Raw genomic sequence first — 25,906 nt, 5'->3', positions numbered from 1 at the left:
ATAGCTGGGTTTTGAGCACAACTTTAAACATTAAATGTAAGGTGATTTCACATTAAACTAAATATACAATGGAAAGAACAAAATATTTTGTTGGAAAATCACAAAATGTAACACTGAGATGCAAGTGACAAGTTTGATGTCAAAATGAAGTTTCTGAATTCCCCCTCCAGCCTCTGAGAAAGATTCAGTGAAGCAAATACAAAATTGCAAAAAAGTTGCTGTGTTACTAAAACTGCATTACCAATGAAAGAAAATAATCCCCAAATGTCTTTCCGATCTAAAAAGTGATTCCACAAATGCAAGAGATCAGGCAGATGTTTCTTGGACACAGTGTGGAACTGCTTTAGTTACGGTTTCAGCAAGTCACCCCTAGGCTTTACGTTAATGTCTCTGCTCAGTGATCACGAACCTCTTGTAATTTGGTACATAAAAACGTCCTGCTAGCTCCATCAGGGATGGAAGATAGCTCCCCTCATTCAGACCACAGTATAGCAGCAATGTGGGCTTGATTTATCATACCTTTCTTGCAGTTATTTGTATTTGTTCCAGCCAGCAGACTGGCTTTTGTGATGTTCAGTTCTAATGTGGGGAGAAGGCCCTGAAGAGAGCGATACAAATTTTATGAGAATGGTTTGCATTTCATCCCAGGGGTTTCTTTGCTGTTTAAGCAAAACATGAGAGAAGAAAGGGAGTGAGGGGAATCATAGAAGCATTAGAGTTGAAAGGAACTTTTAAAGGCCATCTGGTCCAATTCCCCCACACTGAACAGAAACACCTACAGCTGATCAGGTGCTCAGAGCTCCGTCCTGCCTGACCTTGGGTGTCTGTAGGGACGGGGCACCCACCACCTCTCTGGGCAACCTATGCCAGAGGGTTAGATATCCAATAGTTTTAGATATCCAATCTAAATCTCCTTTCTTTTAGTTAGAAACAGTTTTCTCTTGTTCTATCGCATCAGACTCCGCTAAAGAGTCTGTCCCTTTCTTTCTTATAGCCCCTTTAGGTACTGAGAACCCACTCTCAGGTTTCCCTGGAGCCTTCTGACCCTGAGGCTGCACAGCCCCAGCTCTCAGCCTGTCCTTTTAGAGATATTCTATCCCTTGGGTCATTTCTGTGGCCCTCTGAACAAACTTCAACAGGCACACATCTCTCCTGTACTGAGGACTCCACATCTCTTCCCTCATCTGATTTCTGTGTCTGTGCAGTGAAGGAGGCACATGGGTTTTGCAGAGGAGGACTGGGGATAAGTTAGGAAGTCAGGTCAGAGGTTGATATTCCATTCAGTGGACAAAAGAAGCAGCCAGCCCTCCTCTGGGTGTGTAACATATTTGTAGGCAGGGAGAGAAAAGCCTGGAGTGAGACATTTCACCCAGCCTATGGACACATACAGAAGAATGCCAATCTCTCGATGCCTTCTGACTCAAGCATGGTCACAGAGACCTCATATTGCATTGTTTGGGGTGGGATTTGAGGCAGGTGGAGGGAAGGAGACACTGCCTGAATCGAGCAGGGTGATTGCATGCTGCCAGAGAACCGCTCTCCTCAGCACAGCTCCTCAGGCCTGTACTTAGCTCAGCTGGATGGCCTGGCCTGAAGCTCCTGCTCTGTTATTATCCAGATGGGGGTATTCAAAGCTGCTGGAAATGTCCGTGATTGTGCAGGCAGTAGGTGGCAATTTGCAGGCGAGGGCCCTGCACTGAGGTTGACAGGACAGCAGGCGACCTGCAAAGGTGGCAGCGGACCTTGGGCAGGCGATGGCTGCGTGCTCCCCCTTCTCAACCTCTCAGTTCATCCCTTCTGCATGGGAGATGGCAATGCAGGCTCACTAAACTCGTTTTCGCCTGGCCGTCTTCAAACACGTGTGATAGAGGAGACAGTTTATCTCGTCGTGGATGAACTCAGGAGCTTATTCGGTTGAAAATTTTCCCAATTACAGCTATCTAAACATCTACAATGCTCTCTGAGCCATGAGGTCTGGGATACGACCATGGGGCCATCAGCCTGGCAGTTTTCAGGAGCTTTGGTCACCTGGCATGCATGCTCTGCTTGGCTTTAGCTGTGGTCTGTCCTCATTGCCACCCTTCAGATGAGAATCCCCTGTGATTTCTCCATGCCCCTCTGATGCATGCACCTTTCACTTTGATTTTCCTCTCCTGTCATTGGCAACACAAAGAGCTGCCAAGCATCCAGGCTATGTGATTGCATATTCCCCACATCCCTTCATGATGGATATTAATCTGCTCTGCTGTATTTCACTCTGATTTCCTTCAGTAAACACTACTAAGGAGTGCATGGGAAGATGAAAGGAGGCATCCTGCAAAGTCAAGCATGACCCCTGGAAGCAGCAGGGGTTCAGGGATGAGTCTGCGCCTACCCCAGAACTATACCCTGAGCCAGGCTGAGAAGTGATGTGTAAGAAGTAAAATTGGGTACAACTGCTCAGGAATCACATTACATTTGACATCCACAACAGAGAAAAATGTAGGTATCTTTGAGAAGGAAAGTAGTTTCCACAACCTCACTGCTGGCTGAGGAAACTGGTGAATGATCAAAACAAACAAGAATCTGTGGAAGTATCTCTAGGAAAACTGCAGAAAAGTCATTGACTTTGTTAATTGTTCCATACCAGATTATCTGTTCCAATTATGTTCTTCCAGAGAAATAAACTGCTTCTATCCCCACCCTGATGGTTATGGAGCAACAGAGTAATTACCTGCAATATTGCACTTGAATAGCAAAGCCACCAACATTATTAAAGCTACAATAAACTATAGGATACAACTGACCTCCGCAGTTCTTCCCACAATATTTGTCTATTTTGCAATTCTGGATCTATGAACTCCTGCTATTCTGTGTCCCTTTGAAATAACAATGTCTGCTCTATACTTTGCTTTTCCACCGCAGATCTCAAAATGCTTCACAAAGGCAAGTATCATTACTATCATTTTATGGATGAGAAATCTGGATGCAGGGAGGTTAACTGCCATTGTGCTACCCTACATTTACTCTTCTTCCAGCAGATCATCTGTCTACGATGCAGGTCAAATTTCTCATTCATTCCTGGATCTCTCTCCCTTCAGTATTACTTCCCTGTTCATCCCAGTAGAATCCAAAAGCCTATTCAGAGGCTTAAATTTATGTAGAGTTATTGACACTGTGTTCTGCTCTTTGTCTCCCTGAGGTTCCTGGAAAATTCTGCTATTCTTGCCTGCTTTAAAAAGAGCTGAGATAATTTCTTTTTCTATGAGCACAGATTAGAAAAACAGATCTGATTCATGTGTCTCCCAAAGTCTGAGGGAGCCTGACTGTGGGAATCCAGTCCAGACTCCTTGCAGGATAAAGCATGATTATTCATTATTTTAGACTTAGGTTTCTACCTCAGCAAAGTGCCTGGCTTCACAGGACGAAGCGGTGGTGTCTCTTCATATTGGATCCTTCTTGGCCCATCTTTGCTCAATACTTAGGTTCATGCTAAAAAGTTCAGAGGAAATATATTTTAGACTGCAGCCCAAACCTGACCTTTTTTCACCCAGCACGGCGAGGAAAGAAAATGAATCTTTGCCTTTGAATGATAAACTGTTTAAAAATAGGGCTCATAATGGCAGCATTGACAGACTTTCATTTATGGCAGCTTCGGTATGATGAGGATAGTATATTTCATGGAGCTGGAAGGAGCAACAAGAGAAAAGAGAAGAAGAAAATAACATAATTTCTCTCTGAGGTGTTGCTCCTGGAAAACCAATTACTGGTTCTGTACTTCTGGAGGATGTGAAGCGGTTAGCAAAATATCAAGCATTGGTGCAGAAGATACTTTTGTCACATCTGAATTTCTCTTTGGGAGATTGTGGATAGGACACCAGAGGCAGAATAGGTAAAAGGACATAATTCAGTCAGTCGATCTGCAGATGCTTCTTTGCACAAGAACCTTCACACCCCAAAACCTTTTCTGCAATGTACACTTTGGAGGAAGCAAAGTGAGCTCATCCTCATTAGAAAACCACTAAAATAGCTGTGCAACGACAGATTAAAGGTTCTTCAACTCAAAATCCTGTCTCTGATAGGGTTATAAATAACAGTATGAGAATAGGGCAAATATTTATGCCTCCTTTACAGCTTGCTGAATTTCTACTGGTTTTAGCCTTGCATTATTTTAGTTCCCCTGTTGCAGTCCCCATGCACAGATTCTTCTAGTTGCATATCGTGGTACAGTACTGATGTTTGCACCTGAATCTTACATCTAACTATGAGCCACACTGCATACAGTTTTTGCAAACCAAGGTCAAAGGCATTTGCTAACTAGTAGACATGACTATGCAAAGTCTTCAGGGTAATTCTTAAGGACAGAATAATTAGAGGCATGGAAGTAAATGCAAAACAGGATTAAATGTTAAATAGAGAGATACAGAGTTTCAGGCTATCTCAGTATCCTTCTTTCATAAGATAATTGATTTTCTAGACAAAGAAAATGCAGTAGATCTAATCTATCTAGATTTCAGTAAAGCATTCGATACGGTGTTGCATGAGAAATTGTTTCATTGGATAATAAGGGGTACAGCACAGGCACTGTAAAACAAACAAGGAAACAGCTGAAGGGAAAACAACAACAGGTTTGTTCCAAGGATGAAGTGTCAGCTAAAAGGAGGGGTAGTATGGGGTGTCCTAAAGAGGCTTCCTGGAGGCTAATCTGGTTTAAACTTTCATAAATGCTCTACACACAAAAAGTGCAGATACTTTTCTGTGAGTACAAACCTGGAAAACCTCAGCACAGCTTAGACTGCACTTCAAATACTGCATTCAACTTTGGGCTCCTCACTACAAGAAAGACTTCAAAGCCCTTGAGTATTTTTAGAGAAGCTGGTGAGGGGTCTGGAGCACAAGTTTTATGAGGGGCAGCTGAGGGAATTGGGATTATTTAGTTTGGAGAAAAGGAGGCTCACAGGTGACCTTATTGCTCTCTACAACTGCCTGAAGGGAGGTTGTGGTGAGGTGGGGGTTGGCCTCTGTTCGCAGGTAACAGCAGTAGGTTGAAAGGGAATGACCTCACGTTGCACCAGGGGAGGTTCTGCTTATTATATTAGGAAAATCTTCTTGTTCAAGAAGCGTTTGGGACATGGCTTATTGGGAAATACTGGTGATAGGTGGATGGTTGGACTGGATGATCTTTGAGGTCTTTTCCAGCCTTGGTGATTGTATGATTCTACGAAATGGGAAGAAGGATTGAGCTGCCATACAAGAAAGGTTACATGATTTTGAGAGTTGGAATAACAGGAAAAAGATGGGATCTACTAGTATAGATTGTAATATCATGAACTTAAGTAGCAGAAAAGGAGAAAAATATGGATGTTGTGACTGATGGCAAGGTAGATAGCTATGACTCATCAATGTGATGTCATAATTAAAAATGACAGTGTGAGGTTGGGGTATAGCAGCTAGTGTGTTTCTGCTTCATAGTACCGAACCTATTGTGCAAGGCTGGATCTTTGATCTGGTGACTGACTCTGAAGAGGTGAAGTCAGAAAAAGGAGCTGCCACGGAACTGATATGATTGAGAGACTGGAGTCATAGTCCTACCAGATAGCCTGATGTTGAAGACTGAGATAGCTGTGTTTGCAATTCATGAATATATCAGTGCTGTAAACACCAGGTGGGAACAAAACCACTTTAACCTAAAGGACAAGGCTGCTAAAAAAAAAAGGTACCTGTTAAGTAAAAATGTATTCACAGACACATTCAGCTTAGATTTCAGAGAATGTTCTCATTCCACCAGAATAGCGAACATCAGTTTGGAGAAATGATTTTTAAAAAGCCTGCTAAGTTGAAGATGGAAAAGGCTTGGCTATCATAGCTGGTCTGAGGGATACATGCACAGTACATTCCCAGAATATTCCACCTCCATCACTGTTTTTTAGCCACTTTTTAATCAGCACGCAGAAATGAAATCATAAAACAGTATGAATAAGGAAACAAACAGCCAATCTCCTGGTTATATGTTCTATCAATCCCCTGCTGGTACCTTGGCTTAGAATTATTTGTGTTCATTCTCAGTGTCCCATATCTTACCAGTTCAGTTTCTAACACGTATTTTTGCACTGCAGTTAGGTATGTTTTGCTCAGACTGAAATACAATATTCACAACTCCCTGATAGCTGTGAGATTCCCTTTAATATGAATTTCAGAGGTGAATCCTACACCCCAACAACAGAGACACATTATTTACGTTTTAAAATGACCTTGCCCTTCATTCAGACAACAGTGGTCAATCTAAATTATGTTGCTCCAATAAAATGTAGTTATAGCTGGTGAGGTCAGATACATTATTTTTTCTTCTCTAGGCATAGCCTGCAGCCTCAGTTTGTAGTGGGTTAGATGGCACTTATAGAGTGATCTCTGCACTGGAAGAACAGATTGACACGATGGGCATGAACAGTTTAGCAGGCTGGAAACTGGTAAGCTGGTGTTTACAAGCAAATTGGTGTAAGTGCAGGCTGTTTTGTTTTTGAGAACAACACCAGGGGTGCTTTGAAGTCGCATGCTGCAACAGCTGCTTAACAATTAACTGAAGGGAAAATTATAAAAATAAAGACAAGAAAACATAATAGCCTTTGAAAAGTGCCAAAACATTGTCTAGTCTTTGAACCCTTATAAGGATGTAGCATCCAGGAAATGAAGAATGTTTTGTGTACAGGACACCTCTTCCCGTATGCTCTCAACTTACCTTCAACTAACTTAATTTGATAACTCCTCATTTTCTTACTGTGAAAGTCAGTGAATTTTAATTCCCTATTGACATTTTCTACAGTGAAATAACAGTGGAAGGAGACAAACTTATTGCGTCCCATAGGTTTTGGCCACTCAGACCTTTGAGGACTATAGATTACACCTGCTGCACAGCTGGAACAATTCAATGGCAGAAACTAGAGCATCTTGAAGACCCTATATTTTCTCTTTTTTTTTTTTCTCCCTCTAATTCCCAGACTTATTTTGAGACCGATCCATCCTACAATGCCAATGCAACTTGCAGGTGTTTCCTGTCACTATTTCTGACCACAATGGCTGAAGATAACCTCATAAAGGTAACAAGGGTTATGCACAAGAAATCTATATTTTTGAGCTCATGATGATAATAACAGGAGCCGATTTGTTGACAATGTCATAATTTCCCTATGAATAGTATCATAACATAGTCATGGAAGCATAGCTAATTGAAGTCTGACTTGAAACTAAGGGGAATTTGGCCTCTTGTTTAACAGCATTCACTTAATTTACTACTTTCTAAAATAAGAATCAATAAGCAAACAAACAAAAAAGCTTTTGAGTTTGTTCAGCAGGGAAAGAATTATGACATGAAGGATAATGTCTCCCTATTTTATAATACCTCTGGCAATAATACACTGAAATCGTTATGAAGCCATGATCATATCAGAGACATTGAGCAAAGAAACAACCACAACAAAACTCAATTTTACATATATTCCTTCACATGAGAGAGAAATCAATCCATTCTCATAAATAATATACAAAACCCTTGAACAGCTCAAAATTCAATACACTTATTAGAATGTCACTAGAGCCCTGGGAGCCATGTGAATATAAACTTAGGTAGAAACAACGATCCAAGCTCCATCATTTCAAAAATTCCTAGATAAAGAGTGGCCATTAAAGATATCATAGGATTTTATTGGTGGGAAGGGATTTAACACACTACAGGGACCCCACTCTTTGCTCTCAAGTTGGTCAGCTGTGTTTGTTGGGAAATTACTAGGTTTTATGCAAGGCAGATGAATTTGGAAGAGGATGTGGGTAAGACTGTGGATTACACAGTCAATTTATGAGGCTGCTTGGGCAAAGGAGGCAGTAAATCTTTTGTAGTCATGTATGATATCATTTTTCACTGGTTTGAATAACCTTTGTGTCCTAGCAAGGTCACACGTAAAGATATTTTTCTAAAGACAAGGTCCTCTGTTTTGCCCTTCCATTCCTTCAGGCCTGATTAAACCCTGGTGCCCCAGAACGAAAGGGCTATAAGCACAAGTTCTAAGTATCTAAATTAAGCTCATTCATGTCGAAATACCATGTCTTTTCCTGCTCATAAATAGAAGATGCTACAAACAAATGGGGTTAAGTAAAAATTATCTCTGGTGCTCTTCCAAGCAAAGCTGTTCTTTTTTTTGTTGTTGTTGTTTTCTTTTTTTAACTTCAGCAGTCTCATCTGCACAGAATTAGTAGCTATCATGAATGCAAAAGATTAAACTGTTCTGATTGCTATCACAAAGGCATTTCACAGTGGAGGTGTTTTTGTTGTTGTCTTTTTGTTTTTTTAGGGCGGGAATGATTTTTCCTTTACTAGTAAAGATCTAAAAGGGACAGTAATGGTAGTAACTCATTCCATTACTGAATAGCATGAGAAATTCCTGTGCACTGGAGGATATGTGCCCATGCCCTCAAAACCCACCAAGTGCATGTTTTACTTCGAGCATCCACTATTTGTTGATATTCCAGTAATCCACAATCCAGAGGCAGTTTCTCTTCCTTGCTCATTCCCTCTTCCTGGTGACTAAATCTGTATACTGGGCTACCATCTCCTCCAACCATGCCTACCTGTGGTGCATCTATTCTAATTTGCCTCACCAAAACCTTCTCCAAATTTGCGTGTCCTCTTTCATAGGCAGAGGAGAGTGAATCTGTCACCCATTCCCATACAAAAAGTGGGACTTTGTGTAGGATGTGTGGCTGACAGAGCCACCAAATCTAAGCATTATTTTATGAATTGCGCTGTTTGTTTTCAAATGCACACACTGAAAGATATATCTTATGTTGAGCATATGACTGCCATAATAGTCTGTCTCATAACAAGATTGTTAGCCAGAAGGGAGAGTGAAATTACTGCTTTTTTTTTTTTTGTATGTGTAACTAACCATGCCTGGACAGAAGGGCACATTTGGCATCATTTGAAACACTGATGTGTCTCAGCAAAAGCTCCTCCTCAAGGCTGTGGGAATACCTCACTGCATCTGTGCAGCTCAGAGAACTGCAACAACTCTGCCTGTCATGCACAGAAGTTAGAGAGGTGGAGTAGTGAGTGAATTACTTTAGACATGCAGAAGCTTCTCTTGACAGTGACAAGAATGGCAGGAGCTCAGACTCTGAATCCTGAATACACTAAAACAAATGAGACAAGTCCTGCTAAGTAGCTAACTTGAGGCAAATTGTATTATTATTATTAAAAGGAAAGTTTTTAAACGCAGAATCAAGAGGACTGAGCAGAGCTAATGCATCAAGAGCGCGGAATGCTGATTCTCTGCCATAATAAAAACACTGATATGAATGAGAGGAGGAACAAACCATACCTGCGTAACTGGACAGCTTATCTTGTGGTTTGCCTCTGCGCTTTGGATTCGATTCCTCCTATCTTCACAGCCCATTTAACCAAGTCCAAGTGCTTCCTTTCTCTGCCTGCCATCCTAATCTATGTAAACCAGCTCAGTCAGGCATTTTCCATTGAATTAATACATATTAATGGGCAGTAATACATTTGTACTATTGCATACATTTTCTTGAAGTACAATTTTCCATCTAAAGCATTTTGTTCACATTGCTGCATGGTAACTGCATCCACAATAATATCTTTAGTGATTATTCATTACAGGAATAATACAACTGTGCCAGACACTGTACTTTATGTGGCTTTATGCTGTATTCTTGTTTTCTGTTTGCTCGTTTTTTAAATGAATATGCAATTGTGTTTGTAGACTAACTGTATTATTGTTATTAACCAAAGAAAATACTTTTCTACTCAGCTATTGGAGAAAACAGTAGACAGGTAGAAATCAGACTTTTTAGGATATGGACAGAAGTTCTTTTCAGGGCAGTAGATATAGGCTTCAGACTAAGCTCCATACCATGAGTTTAATATATAGATTATAATGCATATGAAATGCAGTAAAATGACAAAAACTAGATGCCAAATGTTATTTTAAATTGGGCAAAACTGACGCTTAGATTAGGCGACAGGAGAGTTGTCAAATAGACACACATCTCATTCACACTGGGGTTTCCACATACTCACAGATCTGGCAGAAATCTCATAGGAGTCTGTGTTTAGGCTCAGATAGGACTGGATGTGAATCAGGGACAGTTGTTGTTAACAGTCAGATGCTTTCTCAGTGCAATGGAGCAATGTGTGCAGTGCATGTATAATAAGTAGATGTTGGACATCCTCTTTTTTCCTTTGAAAAAATGAACACTGTGTAACGAAAATGGAAGCATGCAAAGAAGGTAGTGGAAGAAAGCCTGACTTCCATTCACAGTGACTGGTCTTTTCTCTGGGCTGGCTCACCGTTTTCCTTGTGCCCTGTAAGATGCCCTCTCCATGTCACAGCCCACCCTCAGGAAAAGAAACAGACTGTTAGGAGTGCTGCAGTCAATTTGCCACCACAGTAGGATAAAACAGAGATACAAGACACCATGTGGAACAAGATTGATGGGGTAATAATGTGTGTCCATCTTTCTACTGGAAAACTTCAGCATCAATTATTGTGTCAGCTGTAATTGTGTTGTCTGTTGAGCAGAGGCAGACAGTGCCTTTGTTCTAACGAGACAGGAGGTTCTGTCCTTCCCTATCATGATCTGATATCTTTCTGTAGGGAGTAAAGGCATCTCTTGAAAACTTAGCCACAAGTAAACAGGCAAACCATAATTAGCTGCAGCAAAATAATTAGCAGTATAAACACCCTCAGGCAATAAACAATTCAAGTTACTGCTATGGAAGCAGTTTGACCTCACTTAGTGTCTATTATCTATAACTTCCTAGTATCTATTGATACTGTAGTGCCAAGACCTATGGAATCTGCCAAAGTTTGTTTCTATAATTTAACGAGGAGACAGTCATTCTACAGTTACTTAGGAGATTAATTAACTTGTCAAATCATTAAGTAGACAGACAGTAATGGAGGTTCCCATTTCATAATTGATTTATCATTTTAGAAGCCTCCCAGATTTAGCTTCTTTGGATGAAGACTTCCATCAAGAGAAAAATATGAAGATATGGCTGAGACGAGGGGAGCTCTGTGTTCATTTATTTGACCTGTCCAGAACCTATGATTTTCCCCAGGATTAGAGAGAGACACAATAAATCCCACACGTATTTCTTTAGAATAACAAAGCGTGTGTAGTATGTGAGCTTTTAGATCTGGATGAGTATCATTTTGGCGGCAGTGTATTAGCACTGAGTGAATGACAAGATCACAGCTTGAAAGTATGCTGCTCCTGGGAGTGTTAAAGTGTCCTGGTCAACTGCTGGGCTCATGATCAAGTGCTGATTTTGGCAGACCCAGGTTCAACTTCCTCCGCTATCTGTGCAGTACTGGTCAAGTCCCATAGGACTGTGAGAGGTCCTGCCTACAAGAACCACATTCAGAGCAGCTTAGCTCCCACTGCAGCATGTAAAAGCAGATTTTCTAGTTTCTTTCAGCATCTAAAAGACAGTCATTTTCAGAAGAGCTTGTGCCCATTGAGAATGCGAAGATCTTGGAAAATCTTTGGCCCTTCATCACATTGTACCTCATCTACGAGACAGGGATGAATAGTTTTGCCCAGCAGCCTAGGGGAAGTGGGTCTTCTGGGAGATGGCATTCAGTGATGAGCTGAGTACTGAGTGAGTTAACACTTTTTATGTATTCTGGAGCACAATTATTCCCTCTGAAAGCATTTTAGACACTTCAACGGCTCCTAAGGAATTTGTACCATTGAGTCTCCAAAGTCTCCCTGGCATATTAGTTATCTGAGAAGAAGGCAGTAAATAGAAATACCAGGCACCATTCACCTTGCTCCTGAATGCAGAGGTTCACGTGAAACTGTGATACAAGGGACTATGAAAGCTGACTCTGCTGATAAGATAAGCTCATTTTCTGTTATTTTGTTAGAGGTATATGTATTACTTACATGAATATGCTGACATTTTGTTGGAGCACATGTGAAAACCCTATCTATTTGCCTGCCAAAGATCTTCCCAGGAAAACAGTTGTTCTAACCTGTTTAGAGAAAGCATCCATAAGGATATTAAAATCCTGGGTGAGTTAAAAATACATCAAGACATAAATCTGAGTCCAGATTTGTTTCTGCATCTGTTCTGAGGGGACAGTGGCCTGGGACAGTTTATTCCAACCTCTAGTTGATGTGAATAATTGTTTTGTTTCAGGCTAGAAACCCTCGACTATCAATAAAAATGTAGTTGGTGTGCTCAGTCTCCTGTGTGGTACCTAATGATCCATAAAACTGTTTAAAGTGAAGCTGCCAACCTGGTTTTGGCCCAACCTGTAACGCTAGTTTTGATGTATGTATATTATACAAATGCAGATTCTTGCTCTGTCTTGGCAGCGAATTTCAAACTTCAGGAAGAATAGGACTGCCTGCACAGACTTCATTTACCTCCTTTATGCACCTGCATTTGTGTGTTATATTTCACAACATGATCACAACTTACAGTGTTCTATGATCCTTCTCCCAAAGCGCTGGGAGATATGGCAACTTCATTGTAGGAATGATGGAAAATGGACAGGGCAATGAAAGTGCCTGTAAAATCAGCCTCCACCTTCAGTACCTCCACAGACAAGCATAAGCTGGCTTAAAAGCATTGCTTTGCTTGCCTGGCCATAGTACATTCATACATGTACATTGTTTGCTCATAATCAGTCTCTTTAGGGAATCAGAGAACACCTTAATTATTGCTGATGAAGAGGCATGAGCCAGATGAAGCCTGGTGGCTCTGCTCTCTGTATGTTTGCATGTCCTGCCTGGAAGAATGTTAAACCTGGCTAATTGCACTTTGTGGTGTCTAGACATCTTTAGCAAATGCTTCTTTCCTTTCCCAGCAGTGCTTAATATTTACTTTTGCTTGTTCCACCTCATTCACCCTGCACAATCTCCAGAAATAGATACACTGTACAGATCTTCATATTCAAAAAGAATGAAGACAAGCTTCGAGGAATTTGGAAATTTCACCATGAGGATAAGCCATGATGCCCTGGCTTCTCCTGTTTCTGACTGATCCTTGCACCAGTTGACATCACTTGCGTCAACAAGGGTGCCTTGCATCAGATTCTAATCTTTGCCTTCAGCCTCCCAAGGAAGATAAATCACAGACCTTTCACTACAGAATCACAGCAGACTCCTATAAATGGTATCAGCTCATTCCCTACTTGCTGTTATTTCTCTGTCACAACAGAAGGGCTCCAGCAATGAGCAAACAATACTTCTTACCAAGAAGCCATCACATCATGTGAATGTAGACGTTTGTTACTAATAATGAGACAGCCAAATGCCCAAACCAAATATGCAAAGTGTGATTGTGGGAACAGACACTTACAGACGCAGAGCTGTGAAAATGTCATGGGGGCATCAGTGGAAGAGCTGCGTCAGAAAGGAATTCTGCTTGCCCTCATCCCAGCATCTCATCTTCCGAAGAGGAATAGCATTAAGGTGTTGCACAAAGCACAGAGTTCAGGCTCCCAACTGCTAGCTCTGCTTGAGAAGTCCCTGCACCCTAAAAGAGAACCTGGAGTTGTGCAGCCATATCCATCCTCCCCTGTATCTTCTCAGGCAGTCTGCTTGGTTCCTGTTACACCATAGCCTGGGTATGGTCCCGAGCTGTGCAGGATACCCTTCAGCAGACTCTCCCCTCCCTCTGCTTGTGGAGAGCATGAAACATTTTCTAAGTAGCATTGTAAAGAAAAATCCTCTAATTTGTCCTTCAAGAAGTACAAAGAAGCCAGATGCCCAGCATATGATTTTGGTAGATATTAGACTAACACAGAACAGACAATTATTTGGTAAGAAAGCACCCCAGTGTTAATGAACCCTTCAGCAATATTAGCAGACTGCACTGGCTTGTGTAAGTTTCTTGAATTTCCGCTGTTCTTCCCTCCCATATTCCACCTTCTTTTTCTCCCCTGATAGGTAAGTGTCTCTTTAGATCCTTTTCACCTGCCACTCCATTTAGGCAGCTTCCTAATTAATTCTCTCAATCACGCCCCTTCCCTCAGCATTAATAGACAAACATATCAGTTCTACCCCTGGAGGAGGGAAGGCAGTTTATTTTTCCCAGTACCAAAAATAAAATTAAACAATTGCAAGTCAATTATCTGCCTATTTTGTGTCCGCTTGGGAAAATCTAACCCATGTATTCATGTGTGTGGTTATTACTCCCCAGGTGTAGAACTCTACCCTTGCCTTTGCTGAATCTACTCTACCCTTGCCTTTGCTGAATCTCACGAGGTTCCTCTTCACCCAGCTCTCAGCCTGTCCAGGTCTCACTGGATGACAGCACGGTTTTCTGGTCTATCAGCCACTCCTCCCATCTCTGTGCCATCAGCAAACTTGTTGAGGGTACATTCTACCCTTCGTCCAAGTCACTGATGAAGATTTTGAACAGTACTGGACCTACTACCAACCACACCCTGCGCCACTGTTACATCAATCACCTTGAAGTTCTGGCAGGATGTCACATCACGAAGCCGTGGCCTGTTGCAAAACCACTATTCACACTTTGCCCCGGGGACATGTTTAGGTCAGAGCTGAAAAGTTGTGTAATATCTTCCATTAACACTACTATAAAAAGGCTGCATTTGAAGCTAGCAAGTTAAGAGAATTGTTCAGATTGGAAAAGAGCTCTACAATCATCTAGCCCAACAGTCCACCTACCGCCAATACTGCCTGCTGAACCATCTCCCTAAATACTACATCTGCCCTTTCCTCAAACACCTCCAGGGATGGGGATTCCACCACTTCCCTGGGTATAAATGTTGATGTGACAACCTTTGAATATTATGACAATTATTTTTTTTTTTTCTGAAAAAAATTCCTTGTCTTCAAGCAGCATTGCTATTGAAAAAGGATAATGTGTACTTGCTGTCATAAAAACATTCAGGAAAACATTTCAGAATAACAATGTGCAGATGTAAAAATGTGTCTCTTGAAACCCTCATATCCAATAAACAAAACAGGAGATTTCTAAGGAGTTGCATCTTCTAGATGAATTTCAAAAGCAGTGGGTTTGAAACTGACAAAGGCTTCCCTTTAGCTCCTTGCTTACCCCCCATTTTACCCTCAGTAAGACTGGCATTCATGCATCGAATGCAACATCAGAAACAAACTCTGCCACTTGCTCATAAGTGCCTACCCATTAAACACTACACACAATGACTACTGAAGAAAATGGGCCCTGGGTGACTCTCTTCCACTCACAACAGTTTGTGGGCTTCATTGTAGTTATTTCCAAAGATAATTGTAGAGATAACATCATTTAAAATATCTAATGTTTTATTCAGTATTTTGGTGCGTTTCAATTATTTCCAATTATAATTCCACAGTGTTCTATTTAACACAATCATTGTCCTTTATAACATGTTTCAAATCAAATAAACTGTTTGCCTTTATTCATCACTGCCTTCTCCTATAGATGTTTATTCTGGATTTCCCTTTGTTGTTTTTTTTTCTTCAGTTCTCTATTAACTTGCATAGCCTTTCGTTAACTCCTTATGCTCCCTCTGACTCTACAACCCAACCGTGCCTCTGATAAAGAGCTGTCTGTGCAGCTCTTGAGACAATCACCATCAATTAAACTCATTAAAAATCAACACGATCCAATAACAAGCACCAAGATACAATTCTGGTTGGCTGAAGAGTGTTGGGGTTCTTGGAGTTAAGCATAGGCCACCATGGGTGAGGACCATCCCAAGAGCAAACAAGAACAAGTTCTTACAGGAACATGAACGCCATGGGAAATATGCTTCAGTCCACCTAAAACATGGGATCAGGCCATTCTTTGCTTCATTGACTCTGTAAGGAAATAGTGTGTGAACTGAAAGAGTTTCCTAAGATACGCACACAGTGATTAGAGCCTTTACATGATTCTCCTGCTTCTTTGTAGCATAAAGCATATTCATGCCTTGATAACAGGAATTGGATATCCTGTGATTTTGAGGAAAAAAAAAAAATGTTTGATCTGAAAACTATTTGAATCAATGAAAAAACTACCACTTGATATGGGACAGGAACAAACCCTTCATTTGCAAATTGTTGTCACCTTGCAGTTCTTTGAAGGTGAGAGCTCCCAGTTCAATAGCTTTACGTAACTGTCACAGCAAGCTGGGAACAAAAAAGTTTATTTTATGTAGAAGCAGAACAGACGGAGTCCGTCCTTCATTTAACTCCTTTTTCTTGAGGAAAAATTGCCACATTTTTTAAAAAGTCTTAAAAAAAAGTCATTGTACATCCCCAGAGGGAAAAAAAGAAAAGAAAAAAGCACAAATATTTCAATTAAAAATCACACAAAAAATATGATCATTTTTTCTTGGTGAGATATTGTTAAAAATGAAGCATTCATACTTCTGTTTGGATTTGTTGCCTCAGTGTTTTCTGTTAAGTAGGACTTGTTCCCACCAAAAAGAAATACGTATTAGACTGCAAACATCCAGAAAGCTTGAAAATTTACATTTGGGATTCTTCTTAGGAAATGGAAAATTAGAAGAAATCAAAATAGGTCAGGTAAAGATTTCCATCTAGCCAAAATAGCACTTTTTAATTAATTTGTTCTGAATCGCAACATTTCTCTCTGCTCTAATCACTGGTCTGAAGTCACCCTGCAGCATTCAGGAGCTGATTTAGATGCTCCCGTGGGTCTCCAGGAATGGGAAGAATAATCAGTCAATCATCTTCCTGCTCCCACAGTTTGCTGTTGTTGAGTAATTCTCAAGATCACCCTACCCTCTTGCTGAAACACTTTGCCTGCCTTACACTTTACCTAGCAACAATGACTGCAGTAGTTACGGCCCCAATCCAGCAAAGCACTTTACACATATTCCTTACTTAACATGCTCTCCCTGCTGTTAATAAGATATGCATGTACTTACAGCTAAGCCCAAGCCTAAGTGACTTGTTGGATGGACTCCTAAACTCCTAAATGGGAGGTGCTGAGATCTGTTTTGTAGGTGTGTCCACAGTGTTTTAGGAAATGCATCTTGATGGTGGACAGAAGTTGAAATGATGCAAATAATTCAGTTCTGAAATTGATGAAGATTCACTTAAGCATCTTCTTTTCCAGATTCCTTGTTAGGTTGCTTTAATCAATGTCCTCCAAGCAGTTTAAGAGTGGGGTTGGCTCTGGCTGACCAAGCTCATGAATGATTTTCTCAGCACTTGCAGGGCTCTGCTGAGAAGACAGACCAACTCATAGAATCATTAAGGCTGGGAAAGACCTCAAAGATCATCTATTTCACCCGTCCACCTACCACTCATGTTGCCCACTCAGAGCAACACGATGCTGAAATGCACAGTGCTTGTTCCTGGACACCCTGCTCTAATCACCTTGCTGAATGAGCAAAGTTAACTTTCTGACGTTTTGTACAAATTATATGCTTTATAGCTATTTTACATCAAAGCGATCAGCCTATTTTGATCAAAGCTCCATTTGAGGTGATATAAACTGGAAATTACTGTAATGTACTCTGCTCCAGTAGTACTTACATTTAAGAAAAAAAAAAAAGAAAGAAAGAAAGAAAGAAAGAAAAGCATTATGCATAGTTGGAGGGCAAAGACTGTTCTTCCTACGTTCTTGCACTGTGTAACCTTATGGATCCCTCTGACAAGAAGCAGGTGACATTAGTTAGGTTATGTAAATACAGCCATTCAGAATGCAGTGATATTCCTGTCCCCTGGGGCTGTCAAAATAGTAATAATAATAATATCGCCTTTACAAAGAAGAAAAAAATCTCTCCTGAAAGTCACTGATGAACTGTTTCAGAGTTTTCCTGCAGACATACTATTCTCAGAGAAAAAATGCCTTTGAAATGGCAGGTCAAAATGTTTTAGGGACAAGTCTTCCTGATCAGCAAAAGGAGGCACATTACTGACAGTGCTATAGGGAACAGGTATCTCCTAAAAAACAACAGCCAATACTTTTGCCTTGATCTGAGAGGCAGGTAAGACAAATTGCAGAACATAGTGTAGGTCCATTGCTGGCCAAATGTAATACACATTTGGGTGATGTCAGGGAATTGCATTTAAACCAGCCCCAGTTCTCACCTGTTTCATTTAACATATACTCCAGCCACACAGATGTAAGTATTTTTGGTACAGGTGCAATGGCTTGCCCTGTGCACTCAGTTGATCCCAGTCATGCTGAGTAGCCTGTAGCCCTCTGCAATTTGATCCTCCACGCTCTTTCTTTCTACTGCCCCTGTAAAACCGACTTGAAGTTTAGGGGCCTCTCCAAAAGTCTGACAAAACCCGATCTGTGAGTGAGATATCATTCCTAGCCTGTCAAGTACAACAGAGTAGCACACTACATTTTACCACTTGCAGATTAATCTCTTCTCTCTACAGAGATATGCTATGAAATATCAATATATTAAATCTCTAATTCAATGATTTCAAAATTAAAGTCTCTGTCTTTTAAATCTGAATCCAATCACAACCATCCAGACACAAAGAAGACAGGTAAGAAATCCATAAGTACCACTATGTGGCTAAAGAAGAGCTATTCAAGATAGCGCACAAACATCAAAGCAAGGACAGACTGAAGTTAATACAACCAAGCATATTTCAGTTGCTTCACGGGAATAATTTTGAGAGACTTCCTAACTGAATCATCTCCTGCTTTCTCCATTCATCCTTCCACAAAATCTGTTCTCTCGTTTCAGAATGGAGCAGCACCTCTATCCCAGGTTGGAGCAGTAAGACTTGGATTGCTGTTTATTGCCCTTGCTCAAAGCCAGCTTTCTCCTCAATGCTACTCAGTGTCTCTTGGTTCCTTCCTGAAACCTGCCGGCCTGACAGCCCTCACCTGGAGCATCCCAACATGCAGCTGTTTGCAGCTTGCATTAGCAATGGGGACAGGTAGTCAGGGCATGCTCACCTGAAACAGAGCTGCTGCTGAGGTGAAGTGATTAAAGTATTAACTGCTGGAATAGCTGTCCATCCCACTCATCTCCATCAGAAGCAATTAATATGGATTATATATATTTTGCAAGAAGAATATCTTTCATTTCGAACCTTGGAGTAACTCCAGAGAGGATTAAGTGGAAGACTGAATGAGCTAATTTGCATAAATTAGGTAAAATGTGAATAGTGATTTGCATTCAGAAAGGCTCTCTTTGACACTTTATGATATATTGATGCCATCTGGAGAACCTAGCTCTGAACCAGACATTTATTGGACTGATTTTCCCCAGGCTGTTCCCACAAACTTTGTGGGTATGTTCAGAAAAATTCCCCTCTCCTCCTATTGCTCGCAGCAGGGTTAAAGACCTTTTTATATTATTATCCCTTTTAATTCAGCAGAGGACAATTCAGACAGCTTAAGTAGAAATAGATGGTACACTGGAAATACTCTAATTGCAGTTCTTCACCTGAAGCAAATGCTCCCGCAGTGTTGTATTGAACACCTGTGTTAACATAGCAGTACAGTGCAGAGATAGGCAAAGGTTCAGGTTGGATTTTCACATCAAATTTCTTTCCTCACCTTATTTCATTTCCTTGGGAAGACATTTTATGAGCTTCTTTTTATCTTCCTCTAAGTCATATAGCAGTTTGCCTGAAGCATCTCCAGGTCTTACGAATGCTCTTCTAAGACAGTGGACTTTTTGCTGCTTCTTTTGGAGCTGTTGCTGCTGCCATCACAAAGTACCTCAGCAGACAGTTTAAAAAGTGCAGTTCTCCACCAGCTTTTCTTCTGTGCTGCTGTGGCTCACAGTATTGACATACTGAGCCTCAGCACCACCGCTTTACACAGACAACAGCATCTGGCTGGAGCTAAACCAAGGAGAGCTACCAGCCACTCATGGGGGAATGACAGCTAATGGCATGAAGAACATCCATGCCCCAAGGTTTTTAGGGTGAAGAGACAAAGAAAAGGGTCAGAGAAGTTCAAGATGCCAGAAATAAGCAGAAAACCTTTTTAGATGCAACCTTTTAAAAGTAGGGTGGTAAAGAAAGTTGGCATCAGGTTTTGAATGTGATTTATAGTATTCTTATGCAATCAGAATTGTCACCAGCCCCCCCAGAAACAATTCTTTTTCACAGCTCTGTTCAAGACAAATGTGTCTGAGCTTAGAGACAAACACAAACCGAAGTATGAGTCACTTGCTCGTGCAATTGCCAAGTTCACAGATTGAACTCTGAGACAAGTCAAGACTGCATCAGCTGCCCATGCTTGAGAGGTTGGATTTTAAATATCTGAGATTAACAGCATTTGGCTAAAACTCAAAACTGGGCTAAAGGTAATAAAATCAGATTCATTCCAAACAAACACCTTCAGAGACCATTTGAGATGTGAAAAGGATGGATAAGGGTTTGGTGATGATATGATAATTGTATAAAAACATATTTATATATCCTGAAATAAAATCCTGAGAGCTATGGAAAGCTCTCAGAGCTGAAGAATTAGAGGTCATTTCTATGTGACCCAGAGGCTGAGATGGTATCAGAAATACTTAAGAAGTTTTAGACTGTGAATCTCTGTTTCTCCCTACCTCCTTCAGACCATTCTTTTCCTTTTGAGGATGCAAGTAATAACTTTTTTTTTAATGCAACTCTTGGTGTGATATATAAACTTTTAATAGTAAATGGCAAGGTGACAATTTTTGTACTAGAAGTTTTCTTCTTGTTGAATGTTGGGAGGTCAGTATAAACTGTTAGTAGAGGAGTTCAGTTTAAAAGAATTTCCCCTTTTGGAAAGAACAATTTTTTTTAAGTGGCCCAAACGTCCTCTTTCCTCATTTCCAACAGCTGAGTTAATTATGTTTTCATTTCAGAAAGCTCACCACAATCTAAATGAAACATTCTGAAATGTATATATGAACTGTGCATGGATCTAAACTGTACTTTTTTCAGATTATTGGTTGACAAGCAGTGAGGTATCCAGACTGAGAAAAACATTTCTAAGTCTTATAAATTCTTATAGATAGAAAAAGCATTTTCTTCACCGATCTACTAACAAATAGCAATAATAACGATTGTCATAATTACAGTGATGGTGAGTATGGTTATTGGCAATTTAATCAAACTTCTCCCAGAAAACAGGAGGAAGTGGGTGGATGACGGTGTAGAAGGATGTTCATTGATCAAGTTGTTCATGGTGGATTAACTCAGGAATGGAGAATTAGATTTTCTTTTAGCTTTATCTGTGAAAAGACATTGAATATTTGCTTAATTTTATTGCATATGTGCGGCACAACTCGATGACTGCACACAATTTATACAAAAGAATACAGCAAAGCAATAAAATGCCTATTATGTTAATGTTCCCAGCTTGGGAAGAGGACCAAATTCTAATTTGTGGTCTTCTCCAGCTCTGCACTCTCCACTCCCATATTCCATAGCTCAACCTCTACAAAATTGGCCTTAGTGGCTTTACGTTGTGCCAGGGGAGGCTCAGGTTGGATATTAGGAAAAATTTAATTTCAGAAGGAGTGGTGATGGAGTGGCACAGCTGCACAGGGAGGTGTAGGGTCACCATCCCTGGAGGTGCTTAAGAACTGTGGGGATGTGGCACTGAGGGATGTGGCCAGTGGGCACGGTGGGGCTGTGCTGGTTGCCGATTATCTCAGAGGTCTTTCCAGCCTTAATGATCCCATGACTCAATGATTCTAATGAGCTGAGCTCAGATTGAACTGAGAAGTAACAAAAACTTCCATGAAGGCCCTTTTTGAACCCACAGAATGTTTAGGGAGGTTGTTCAACCAGGCAAAGTAGGAGGCTCTCCTTGACTCTCCCTAGACTGAAGGACAAGCTGTATGCAAGTTTATTTCAAGCTTTTACAATTTGTTGGCCATTACAACCTATTTACTTTTTAAGCATAAACCTGAACAATTCTGAGCCAAGAGCTTTTAGTTTTGCAAAATTTATAGCTGCCCTCTGCAGACCCTTTAGGAATAACCCATCTGACTTCTTTGGGTTGGTGGGTGGAAAATCACTGATTTGCACTGAAAGACTCCTGGAGAAGCACTGCAGGAGAGGCAGAGTAGCATCCTGAACACGGTGAAGTGAACAGAACTAATCTCCACTAGATATAATGCAGTGAAGAAGCAGTTACAGCTTTAAAACTGCCCGCTTGGGTCCTGGTAGCTACACAGCATGGTGTGACCTAAATTCCTTTCTTCTCCAGCAGATCTGTGCTGGGCTCTGCACTGCTTGGTACCACAGCACTGCTGGAACTTCCTACGCAGGGAAATGTAGACAGATCCCAGCCATGTTTTTCTTGTAGTCCTTAGGGCCTTTTCTGTGTGTTTTAGCAGGAAACTTCAAAAGTCCCTGCCATGAAAAATCAACAATTTCTTTGTCTGGGATAAGACTTGTAATGTAAAGTTGGCTCTGTAGCTGCTTCTGTAGCTGTGTGGGTACAGGATTCACTTACATTCACTACACTTTCCACCCGGGAGAAAATGGTACAGCAATACTGAGTCTAATCAGGTATTAAAAACAAAGTGAATTGCGCTTGCTGTAGAATCAGGGGTAAATTACTAGAGCAATGATAGAGCCCTTCTCCTGTTTTAATCCATTTTAATCTCATTGTTGAGTTAATAAAACCTATTGGTTTACTAAATCAATGTGGGGTGTGATTCATTACTATGCGTGCTGGTACAGAGATCCTAATGCAAACTCTCTCTGCTATACACTGGTGCATCACTGATCCAAAGGAAACTGTCTCCAGGGAAAAATTACCTCTTACCAACTGTCATAGAAAGCTACTTGCTATGGTAAATTTTTGCTTGTGAGAGAGAGATTTTATTTGACTTTGTTGATGTTGACTGCACTTGAGATATTTTTACAAATGATTTAATCTACAAACAGAAAAGATACCTCCCCTTGTTTGAGTTTATATTGGATTCATTTGTGACCATTAGACAAAACAGCCATGTCCTATAATGAAGAGGGATTAGTAGGGAAACAAATATATTTGTTATTTTTATTCCTCCCCCTGCATTTATCAGAACAAGCCCGTGTTTCCAGTTTGCATTTCATTTTCTTTATGGCAACCTGCTGAAGTCGAGGCGTAAGTTAAAGAGACAAATTTACATTAACTCTGATTTTTTGCTGTTTTTCTGTCTCAGATCATATAGTTCCTGCCAACTGTCTTCATTTAGGGGGGTCAATCTGCATTTTGCTAGAGAAACAGATGCAATTTTTTTTCATGCTTTTCCTCCCAGTAATTCTCTGAAGACAATCAAGTTCTATGAACTTAAAGAGTATTCCTCTATTTATACCTTTGCAGATGTCAGAGATTTGACAGAAGCTTTTTATTCTTTGAAATCCCTTTTCAGTCTTTCCTTTTTTAAAGTTATTATTATTAATTTTTGTAAAAAGACCTGGAAGAGCATGAAAATACTGTTGGGATGTGTACACTGGTTTTCCTGGTCAATAAAATTATCCAGTCTGTCACAGCTCCTGTACACCTGTGCTACATGCAGCCACAAGTCCTTGTATGTAAGAATACATCCCAGGGTGACAAAACCAGGTCTCTCAAGGACTTCATGACAGCTGTGAAGGACTCCAGGTTCTGACACAAGATCGAGTGAGAGCAGCTTAACAAGCCACCAAATATCAGAAGAGTTGAGGCAGCAGTTTGGGCACACATTCTTGGCTTGTTGCAAAGATATAATAATGCAATTTTACCCATCTGACAGTGAAACAAGATGAAGGTACATCGTGTTATTTTGCATTAGCTCCAGGCAAGGATCACATGCATGGACAGGTACGTTCACCCAGCTGATATGCAATAACATATTAAATCTCCATGACCTGATGTTTCATCCAAACGATAAATGTTGATGTTCCTGCCTGAACAGCCTCAAGCTTTCACCACATCAGCCAAAGGAGATTCTTTAGCCAAGGCTGATCAGGGAAAGGTAGGTGAAATAATCATAAACAAGTCTACTTGGCGAGCTCTGGCCATACCAGCATGTTTCTGCTGCTCCCAGCACAAAGCTGTTCCTTGTGCACACACTGGAAATGCTCACGTACCCTTGATAGTAAACTTATCTCAGAATACCCCCCTGTGACACCAGCAGCTGGCAGCCACTACTCAGCAGTGGCTGAGCAGCACATGGGTTACAGCTCCTTCCTAGCACAGGGCACTTCCAGCAGGGAACAGACACAAACTGTGTTTTGTGTGACGGCCAGAAGAATCGTCACGCGCAGAGCTTGTAGGCAGAAAACTCATTTTGCTGGCACAGAACTAAACTCTGGAGTCCTCGTAACACCTGGAGGATTGTTCTTCTTAACCTACTTGCATTTTATTTTGCTCATCTCCTGTTTCCACCTCTGCCACTTGAAACGATAAGTTACAAATCTGTCTAGTAGAGGAATTTCTGCTCCGTCAAATGGCCTCTCTGGGCTTTAGAACTCCATTAATTAGCATCTTTTAAATGGTTGGGTAATATTCGTTTCTCCTTTTCTGAGACATTTCCCCAAGCCCTAATTTTAATAAAGCTGGTGCTCATGAACATTTGAATATTAAAGCCCTTGGTTACAGAAAGACGAAAGATGCATTTTAAAAGACGGCCAAAAAAGGATGACTTAAATGGCTGACATAATTTTGTGTGTATACGTGAGTGTGCATCTGCGAATGTGCAGCGCCTCTGAGAGACAACGTTGTCTTCGAGGCATTTCTGTGTCAGTATCTATAAGGTCAGGATAAGTGCAATTTGGGAGGCGGCTGCGTCTGTCAGGGTAGCAGCAACATCAGGGGCCCCCAGGAAATGTTGTTCAGTGCAATATGTTTAAGTGTGGATGTCAGTTTATTCCAAAGCACACTAGAAAGGGCCCTCTTTGCTTTGTATAGCTGCATGTGCTGTTTTGAGAAGAAAGGTAAGGAGAAAAGTTACCGTATGCTTAAAGGTCTTATCCTGGGAAGGGTGTTCAGTTGTTTTTATTGTGATGATGAAATCGGGGTTTCTTCAGATGGGATTAAGGGAGGTGACTGTACCCCTGTATTAGCAAGGTGAGGCTGCACCTCGAGTGCTGCGTTCAATGTAGAGCCCCTCACTACAAGAAAGAATTGAGACCCTGGAGTGTGTCCAGAGAAGGACAATGAAGCTGTGAAGGGTCTGGAGCACAAGTCTGATGGACAGTGGCTGAGGGAACTGGGATGGTTCAGTTTGGAGAAGAGGAGCTCAGGGGTCGCTCCCTACAACTGCCTGAAAGGAGATTGTGGTGAGGAAAGTGTCGGCCTCTGCTCCCAGGTAGCAGTGATAGGATGAGAGGGAATGACCTCAAGTTGCAGCAGGGGAAGTTCAGGTTGGATACTGGGAAAACTCCTTCTCAGAAAAGTGGTGATGCAGTGGCACAGGCTGCCCAGGGAGGCGATGTTCCTGGAGGTGTTCAAGAAAAGCAGAGATGTGACACTGAGGGATGTGGCCAGTGGGCATGGTGGGGGTGGGCTGGAGTTGGACTGGATGATCTTAAGGATCTTTTCTAACTTTAACGATTCTATGATTCGCTGAGACTTTATAACCCTCGGCTGTGTTTGATGGTACCGAAGAAGGAAGCAGTGTGCCTGATTTTGCACTTTGATGTTTGGGACGATGGTACTAAAATCAGGTAGGTAGGTAATCCTTTTTCTTTTTTGCACTGTCAGATTCAGTTGGTTGTCACTTGCATGGATTTCCTCCCTTGCCAGGGGAGGACCAAGGTTACCAGTGGAGGTGTCAGACCGATTATGTTTTCTGCCGTGTTGATACGTCTTGTCAACTCCGGACAGGGCACAGACTTCTCTCATTCATATCTTACAGGCTAGCAGAGAGGTATCAGATAGCACTGATTTCTGCCTTATCAGAAATCTAAGACTGAGTGATCAGTGAGGTATAAACATCTCTTCAGATACTTCAGCTTGGGCAAGATTTAGAGCAGTATC

General features: G+C 41.1%; 1 protein-coding gene across 2 annotated transcripts in view; it reads right to left on the bottom strand.

The window, feature by feature from the left end:
• The window catches only part of AGBL1 (AGBL carboxypeptidase 1), a 478,919-nt gene that overhangs the window by 73,758 nt on the left and 379,255 nt on the right, over positions 1 to 25,906 (bottom strand). The gene's annotated exons all lie outside the window — the stretch shown is intronic.

The sequence above is a fragment of the Tympanuchus pallidicinctus genome, unplaced genomic scaffold (assembly GCF_026119805.1).
Source record: "Tympanuchus pallidicinctus isolate F22 unplaced genomic scaffold, pur_lepc_1.0 scaffold12, whole genome shotgun sequence".
NCBI classification, from domain to species: Eukaryota; Metazoa; Chordata; class Aves; order Galliformes; family Phasianidae; genus Tympanuchus; species Tympanuchus pallidicinctus.
Note: the sequence above shows the minus strand (reverse complement) of the source record. Positions and strands in the feature narration are given on the sequence as shown.